The sequence below is a fragment of the Corythoichthys intestinalis genome, chromosome 11, assembly GCF_030265065.1.
Source record: "Corythoichthys intestinalis isolate RoL2023-P3 chromosome 11, ASM3026506v1, whole genome shotgun sequence".
NCBI lineage: Eukaryota > Metazoa > Chordata > Actinopteri > Syngnathiformes > Syngnathidae > Corythoichthys > Corythoichthys intestinalis.
In genome coordinates, this window is record NC_080405.1 from 19,129,464 (window position 1) to 19,137,328 (window position 7,865).

The following is a 7,865-nucleotide window of genomic DNA, read 5'->3' on the forward strand; positions in this document are numbered from 1 at the left end:
ACCAAAACACCTTCTCCCAGTCCTCTGCTGGATCATCGAAATGCTCTCTAGCGAACCGCAGACAGGCCTGGAAGTGTACTGGCTTCAGCAGGGGGACACGTCTGGCAGTGCAGGATTTGAGTCCCTGGCGGCACATTGTGTTACTGATAGTAGCCTTTGTTACTGTGGTCCCAGCTCTCTGTAGGTCATTCACGAGGTCCCCTCGTGTGGTTCTGGGATTTCTGCTCACCGTTCTTGTTATCATTTTGACGCCACAGGGTGAGATCTTGCATGGAGCCCCAGATTGAGGGAGATTATCAGTGGTCTTGTATGTCTTCCATTTTCTAATAATTGTTCCCACAGATGATATCTTTACTCCTAGCGTTTTACCTATTGCAGATTCAGTCTTCCCAGCCTGGTGCAGGTCTACAATTTTGTCTCTGGTGTCCTTCGACAGCTCTTTGGTCTTGGCCATAGTGGAGTTTTGAGTGTGACTGACTGAGATTGTGGACAGGTGTCTTTTATACAGATAATGAGTTAAAACAGGTGCCATTTATACAGGTAACGAGTGGAGCCTCGTTAGACCTCATTAGACCTCGTTAGAAGTTAGACCTCTTTGATAGCCAGAAATCTTGCTTGTTTGTAGGTGACCAAATACTTATTTTCCACTCTAATTTAGAAATAAATTCTTTAAAAATCAAACAATGTGATTTTCTGTTTTTTTTCCTCCCACATTCTGTCTCTCATGGTTGAGGTTTACCCATGTTGACAATTACAGGCTTCTGTAATCTTTTCAAGTAGGAGAACTTGCACAATTGGTGGTTGACTAAATACTCATTTGCCCCATTGTATGATTGAAAAGTATCCCCTTATTTTTAAGTGCTGACCTAAATGATTTATCAATTTCTGAACAATAATTCTTAAAAGAAATGAACATGCATGGAGTTTTATTTAAAATAATATTAGTGTTGCACCGATACCATTTTTTGGGCCCGATACCGATACAGATACCTGGCTGTGCAGTATCGGCCAATACCGATACCATTCCGATACCACTCTGTTAGCAAAAAAAAAAAAATAATAAAATATATATATATATATATATATATGTATATATGTACCTATAAGGGATGCAACGATACAGTTAAGTCATGGTTTGGTACGATTTTTGATACAATTCAATACATTAAATGTTCTGAAACAGAAAATACAACTGTTATTATTATTATTATTGTTACTATTTGCTGACAAGCAAAAATAACATCATATAAACAAGCATTTAGTGCATAATATTTATGTGCTTACTTCTTACTGATCTGAAGAAATTTTGTATATAAGTGCTGAGAACAATCTTTACTGTTTGTAAAGTGGGGCACACTGTTGATTGCTGCAGCTCTCTTAGCAGCTATATTTACCATATAAGCAAAACATCCTATTTGTGGTCCGAGTCCATCTGTAACATGAACTGAATTAACAGTATTTGCAGCATTATCTATAGTCACTGGTATAGGGTGACCAAACGTCCTCTTTTGCCCGGACAAGTCCTACTTTCACGTAGTATCCTCGTGGTCCGGGCGGGTTGTATAAATTCATAAAAATGTCCGGTTTTTATGATTTTTCACGGGACCAATTTGAAGAGAATCCCTCCGGCCGCTGGGTGGCAGCAGTTGACATGGCTCCTACAAGAAGGGAGGGAAGGAGTAGTTCTTCTTGTTTTTGTTGGCAGTTTACCCCTATCATGAGGCATTACCGCCATCTACTGGGTCGACGATTTGGCCACAACGCCGAAGTTTTTTAGGATAAATACGTATATAGTGGCAACTGTTGACTTCTGTCGGAGCTTTGGCTGTAAAATCCCGTTTGGTGTCGCATCGTTGCGCTGTTGATGATTGTAAACTTTTAAAGCAAAGTTTGATTTTTGCCTCAGCTAGCTATCAGTAAGCTAAACCGCGCTAGGCATTATGGGAAATGTAGTTTTGAACTGCTACGTTTGGAAACATGCTGGTTGAATAGTTTGTCATTTTATTTCGGTTTTTGTTTGTGTGCGCAATCTAGAACATTGAATGAGAATATCAATTGAATGGGAATAACAATTTGTCAAGGACAATTGTCGTGTAATAGTAATTTATAAAAATGTTTAGCTGGCACATAGCCTACTGTGTGTATGTGTATTGACTGGACTACATTTCTATGGGTCTGCATTATATATATATACATATATATATTTTTTTTTTTTCCAAACTGCATTTTTCCATCCAGAGTGAGGGGGCAGACTTTAAATATATTAAAGTGATATAGGCATCTTTGAGTGAACTTCAAGTAAAATTCAAGTATCTTGAGGCCGGGCTGAGTGTCCTCTTTTTTGGAAATCAAAATATGGTCACCCTACACTGGTATGGATTGATTGGGCCTGCTTAACTTCCATTCAGTCATGGCGGTTTCTAATTCATCAATGTAGTATATGGACTACGCGTCGCTCTGGGCTCACGCAGCTAATGGCATGGGATCTAAAATAACACATCTAGGTTGCTATTTGATGATATCTAGTGTGCGCGCTGTGGCTGCGCCGCTTGAGTGTTTTCTGGCCACAGAAGTCACTTCTGCTCATTACTGCACAACACATATGACAATCGACTTTCATAAACAGGACGAGTTTGAAGTACGGCGCTCTTAATTTGCCACTCATTGTTCATCATGAAACCATGAGTTTGCTTAGTCTCCCACGGTTTTAAGCTTTCAGATCCCATCGGCGCTATAATAGCAGGCGTTAGCTTACGCATGCTAATCGTTTGTGAATGCCATGTTCGATGAGCAGCGTAACATCGCGGATATGCGTTGTAGTTTACATCCAGGAGTTAATTTCGTTTGGTAATTTCGAGACAAAGACATACAGATGTCATGCATCGGGATTTGGGAAGTTAGCTCACGCGGGGAGGACAGTACATTTGCGTTCAAGTGATGCCAGTAGATGGTATCGGCGCCCTAAATGTTGGTACTCGTCGATACCGATACCACCAATTCGGGCCGGATCGGCGCCCCCTGCCGATACTGGTATCGGTATCGGTGCAACTTTAAATAATATATATGGCAGAAAATACTCAGGTGACTTGAAGTTCTGCTCTGAGACCCCCAATTTGGCCAAATTTCAAAATTGTCCAATATGAATGTGTGATACATAATTGGAAAGCTTAAGATCTCAATTTTCTGGGGGAAGAAAAATTTTGAACAGGAGGGCATTTTTAAAAGGAAAAAAAAAAAGTTTTTTAAACAGCAAAACCCTATCTGGAGGTGAGAGCACGCGAGAGCAGAATTACAGACATCATGACCAGATATTATCGCGTACTTACCTTGTTTCAATCCAAAAACTCCATGTAGCATGTATCACTGACTGTCAAGACACAGCTGTGAATGGCCACAGCTGGATTTTGGGGGGATTTTATGGGTGAAACATGGTAATATAACAAGGGTCGCGATGCAGAAATCGCAGACATCAAGGAGTGGTCCAGATTTTCTTTTTCATATATCTACCCTTTCAAACCTTTTTTGTTTTCAATTTTTCTTTGTTTGGACAGATTATTTATCATATAACAAATCGGAGAAAATGCGACAGTAACGAAAGAAATATAATTAATAATAATAATAATAGTTATGAGGTAGGTAAAGAGGAGTGCGAGAGCAGAAACTGCTTTTTTTAGTCTTGTCTGTGTTTTCCAGACAAGACTGAAAAAGCAGTTTCTGCTCTTGCACTCCTATTTAAAAGAAACTGCTGTATTTTAAGCCAAAACAACTGTTGTGTTTGATAGAACAATATGTCTATCTGCTGCCATAGCAGATTCATGGCGCATTAAGCCCCCGAACAATTTTTAATTTTTCCGCTTTACCCCGAAAACCCCCGTTTACAGACGTCGCGCAACCGCTTTTGTTTCAACCCAGCCATAGGAGAAGGGAAGTAATTATATTTGTTATTCAAAATGTGTGTCATTTTTAGCTTAGAATCATTAATTGAAGTCTAATATTTCGTAAAAAAAAAAAAAAAAAAAAAACACTTAAAAAAAATATTCACTCGTATATTTTAAACTTTTAAACAAATTACGTCACAATAAAAAAAATGGTGTCTGTAAAAAGTCACGGATATCTACTAGCGTTGCACCGATACCATTTTTTGGGCCCGATACCGATACCTGGCTGTGCAGTATCGGCTGATACCGATACCATTCCGATACCACTCTGTTAGCAAAAAAAAAAAAAAAAAAAAAAAAAATTATATATATACACATATATATATATATGTGTGTGTGTATATGTACATGTATCGGTACGATTTTCGATACAATTCAATACATTTAATGCTCTGAAACAGAAAATACCACTGTTATTATTATTATTATTATTATTTGCTAACAAGCAAAAATAAGTTAATAACATCATATAAACAAGCATTTTAGTGCATGATATTTATGTGCTTACTTCTTACTGATCTGAAGAAATTTTGTATATAAGTGCTGAGAACAACTGTTTGTAAAGTGGGGCACACTGTTGATTGCTGCAGCTCTCATAGCAGCTATATTTACCATACAAGCAAAACATCCTATTTGTGGTCCGAGTCCATCTGTAACATGTACTGAATTAACAGTATTTGCAGCATTAGCTATAGTCACTGGTATGGATTGATTTCGCCTGCTTGACTTCCATTCAGTCATGGTGGTTTCTAATTCATCAATGCAGTATATGGACTACTCGTCTCTCTGGGCTCACGCAGCGAATGGCATGGGATCTAATGAGGCACATCTAGGTTGCTATTTGATGATATCTAGTGTGTGCGCGTGGGAGTTGGCATGGGATCTAATGTAGGACATCTAGGTTGCTATTTGATGATATCTAGTGTGCGCGCTGCGCCGCTTGAGTGTTGTCTGGCCACAGAAGTCACTTCTGCTCATTACTGCACAACACATATGACAATCGACTTTCATAAACAGGACGAGTTTGAAGTACGGCGCTCTTAATTTGCCACTCATTGTTCATCATGAAACCATGAGTTTGCTTAGTCTCCCAGGGTTTTAACCTTTCTGATCCCATCGGCGCTATAATAGCAGGCGTTAGCTTACGCATGCTTATCGTTTGTGAATGCCATGTTAGATGAGGAGCGTAACATTGCGGATATGCGTTGTAGTCTATCTACATCCTTAAAATTGAAGATGAAGGAGTTAATTTCGTTTGGTAATTTCGAGACAAAGACATACAGATGTCATGCATTGGGATTTGGGAAGTTAGCTCACTGTGGGGAGGACAGTACATTTGCGTTCAAGTGATGCCAGTAGATGGTATCGGCGCCCTAAATGTTGGTACTCGTCGATACCGATACCACCAATTCGGGCCGGATCGGCGCCCCCTGCCGATACTGGTATCGGTATCGGTGCAACTTTAATATCTACCTCATAACTATCGCTTAATTGTATTTTTGTTGTTGTTGCTGTCCCATTTTCTCCGATATGTTAGATGATAAATAATCGATCCAAACAAAGAAAAATTGAATAAAACATTTAAAAGGGTAAATATATGAAAAAGAACATCTCAACCACTCCTTGATGTCTGCGAGTTCTGCATCGCGACCCTTGTTATATTACCATGTTTCACCCATAAAATCCCAAAACAATCCAGCTCTGGACGTTCACAGCTGTGTCTTGACACTCGGTGATACATGCTACATTGAGTTTTTGGATCGAAACAAGGTAAGTACGCGATAATATCTTGTTAAAGTCATGGCGTCTATAATTCTGCTCTCGAGTGCTCTTACCTCCAGATAGGGCTATGCCATTTAAAAAATAAAAATAAAAAATTAAATGCCCTCCTGTTCAAAATTTTCCGCCAGAAAATGGAGATTTTAAGCTTTCCAATGATGTGTCACACATGCATATCGAACAATTTTGAAATTTGGCCAAATTGGGGGTCTCAGAGCGGAACTTCAAGTCGCCTGAGTGTTTTCCGCCATATATATGTTAGCTGCTAGTTTCTCAAGCCGGCTGGGAACTAACTGATTACTAACTGAATTAACTGATTTCACAGCGAACTCTTGTGGGCTTTTTCAAATTTGAAAAATAAAAAAATGAGAAAAAAAAGAATTTTATATAATAATATATAGTCACTACAATATTTATGACAGCCTCACACTACACAGTTTTAAAAATCATTGACGATTTTTTAAAAAACGAGTAGGAACGCAGACTACATGATTACAGTATGTTTGATGATTATCCGAACAGGTAATAGAGTTAATTTTGACCAGTAGTACCTGCTGAAGGTGGACATCTCAATCCCCCTAACGTTCAACTCAAAGTTATGCCCTTGAGTTAAGTAAATTGTCATGGTATATATTGAAATCATTCATTCTCAGTGTCGCTTATCCTCACGAGGGTACTAGAGCCTATCCCAGCTAACAACTGTCTGAGCAGTAGGTGGGGTGCACCGTGAATTGGATTTCAAAGAGGTTGATTTAGGTTAGTTGCCACATAAATACTTGTAAGTAAATAATGACAGTCATTAAATGGCATTAGAGAATAATGTTTTTAGGAGACTTAAAAAAACACAAGATCTTAAAAAAACAACAGCTATCAAAATAATTATAGATTACAACAGGTGGAGTGGGACTATGATTTCAAGATACAACGTTGTCTTAATCCATGTCCATTCTCATAATCTGTTAGCAGACACGCTGTTATATATATTTGGCTGATACAGCCAAAAACTTGCGGAATCTGATTCAAATTCCTTGTGCTCCTTTAGCAACAATGCTGACCGCAAGTGCTTGTTGTTTGCTGATTCATTGATCCCTTGCTCCTTCGCGACTCTCACACATGTGCATCGCGATTTTTTAAATCTTAGAAAGTATCTTGTTATAATAATAAAATTTCTAAAAACATTTATTTACATTTTATTTGCATCTAAGTTCACGTGTACACTTACACAAACACACATACTAGTATATGAGAGAGTGAGAGAGTGAATGTATCGTACTTATTATACATTATTGTGATACATTATTTTATGTTATTTATTTTATCAATATTTTAATTACGTTTCAAACTATTCTTTAATGTTTTAAGGATAACATATGCATTTATAAGATTGTATATACACTTATTGATATTATAAATACACAAAAGAATTTGTTCAAAATGGGGTGGGGGTGACACTACTTTGCGGTTCGTCACTTCAATTCTGGTACCCATTAACAGCGACAAGTCAGGGATCACTGAATATTCACTTGTCTTGTCTAGGAGTGGGAACCTCTTGTTACCTCACGATACGATAGGATTTGCGATACAAGGCTCACGATGACGATGATCTGACGATACGGCCATACAACGATTATGGATACATTGGTCAGGAAATCATTCTAGGATATTCTACAAACAACTAATAAACAGAAAAACAAGCTTCTGCCGTGAATTGGAATGAGTTTATCACTAGTAGACGTCCAATCCATTTGAACTGTTCAAATGGATTGAACATCTATGGCCGTCAGTGGCAGCCAATGCCAGGCAATGAGGTAAATTTGGGCCAATTGAGGTCATTTACCTGTTGATTTTTAGTTACTTCCTGTTAATTTGGGGTACTTTCTGGGTCACTTCCTGTTTATTTTGAGTTACAGGAAAGGAAGTGACCTGGGAATCACTCAAATGCACAGGCAGTGACTCAAATTCAACAGGAAATGACCTGTAAATGAAAAGCAAGTGTGACGGCCCTGGCCGTTTAATGGTTAGTTTTCTGGGATTCTTCCAGTCAGCTGATCGTCGCCTCCACCAGCTGGCTGCTTCCCCTCCCACTGTGACGACAGCTGATTGACGCAGGACGGACCGACGATGTCACCACGGCTGATTGGCCACGGG

The 7,865-nt window shown here is 38.8% G+C and overlaps 1 protein-coding gene across 3 annotated transcripts in view; it reads right to left on the reverse strand.

The window, feature by feature from the left end:
* LOC130923887 (cohesin subunit SA-1) overlaps window positions 1–7,865 on the reverse strand; it is a 48,727-nt gene that overhangs the window by 32,934 nt on the left and 7,928 nt on the right. The window lies entirely within an intron of this gene.